This window comes from Hyaena hyaena, unplaced genomic scaffold, assembly GCF_003009895.1.
Source record: "Hyaena hyaena isolate Hyena2069 unplaced genomic scaffold, ASM300989v1 scaffold_1125, whole genome shotgun sequence".
Classification (NCBI taxonomy): Eukaryota; Metazoa; Chordata; class Mammalia; order Carnivora; family Hyaenidae; genus Hyaena; species Hyaena hyaena.
Genome location: NW_024081759.1, coordinates 492,464 through 493,694, shown reverse-complemented (window position 1 = coordinate 493,694; position 1,231 = coordinate 492,464).

Genomic DNA, 1,231 nt, shown 5'->3' with positions numbered 1-1,231 from the left:
AGTGCTGTGAGAGATAAATTGTCCCTATTGAAATAATAGATGCCCTTTTATCATGAAAAGCCAAGGTTCTATTGGGGCCAAGCAGACTATGTTTTTGAGTATATCATTCACTTTTCAAGCAAAGACATTTGGGTCCTTCCTATCCTGTTAGTTGTTGAGTTAGAGTAGACCCACTACATAGGAGAATTTCAGGCCTGAGAGTATAAAGGGTTCTGAAGACCAGGTAACAACAAAAGCTCAGTCACAAGCTAATCACTGATTTTTTTTTTTAATGTTTTATTTATTTCTAGGAGAGAGAGAGAGACAGCGTGAGCAGGGGAGGGTCAGAGAGAGAGGGAGTCACAGACTCTGAAACAGGCTCCAGGCTCTGAGCTGGCTGTCAGCACAGAGCCCGATGTGGGGCTCGAACCCACGAACCGTGAGATCATGACCTAAGTGAAAGTAGGACGCTTAACCGACTAAGCCACCCAGGCCCCCCCTGCTAATCACTGATTTTTAAAAGCAGTGCATCTATTAGCCATATAAGGGAGGCCATGAGTCCAAAACTCCAAACGGTATCTCCAAGTAAAAATAAAGCCTACCTCCCTTTGCCAGAGGCTGAAAATGACAAAATCATCAGTTATAGAGCTGTACTATCTCTAGTACCCAAAGTATCCAGTAAGGTGCTGGATCTTCCTTTTGATACTGTAGCCAAAAAGACAAAACATTTCCTTGATTATCAAAAAGATTCAGCAGAGTTAAATCTCTCTTTAAGGAGATATTTATTACCTCTGTTGCAGGATATAATTTCATCACAGTTAGGGCTTCTGACACTGAGACTTCAGACTTGACAACCAATAGCACGTCATCCATATAATAAAAGTTTTGAACATCAGTAGAGTAGAGGTGTTCATGCTAAATCCTGATCCACCAAACGGTGGCAAATGGCAGAGGAATTTGTCCAATAGCAACTCTATCTGAATCTCTCTCACTGTTGAGATAATCCTCTCTGGTTAATCACCGCAAGGGGTGGTGAAGTTCAAATATATAATACACCAATTCCCAGTTTACATTCAAATGTAGAAGCAAGGGAAACATTATACTGAATTTGCTCAAAGATACCCACTTTCTGGATTCAACGATCCAGATGTTTTCATGTTTCTGCACAATTATGCCTTTTCTGGGAAAAGACAACTGACGGTGGGGTAAAGGGTGATCAAATGACTAATGATTCTTAGAAGTTAAAGACAGA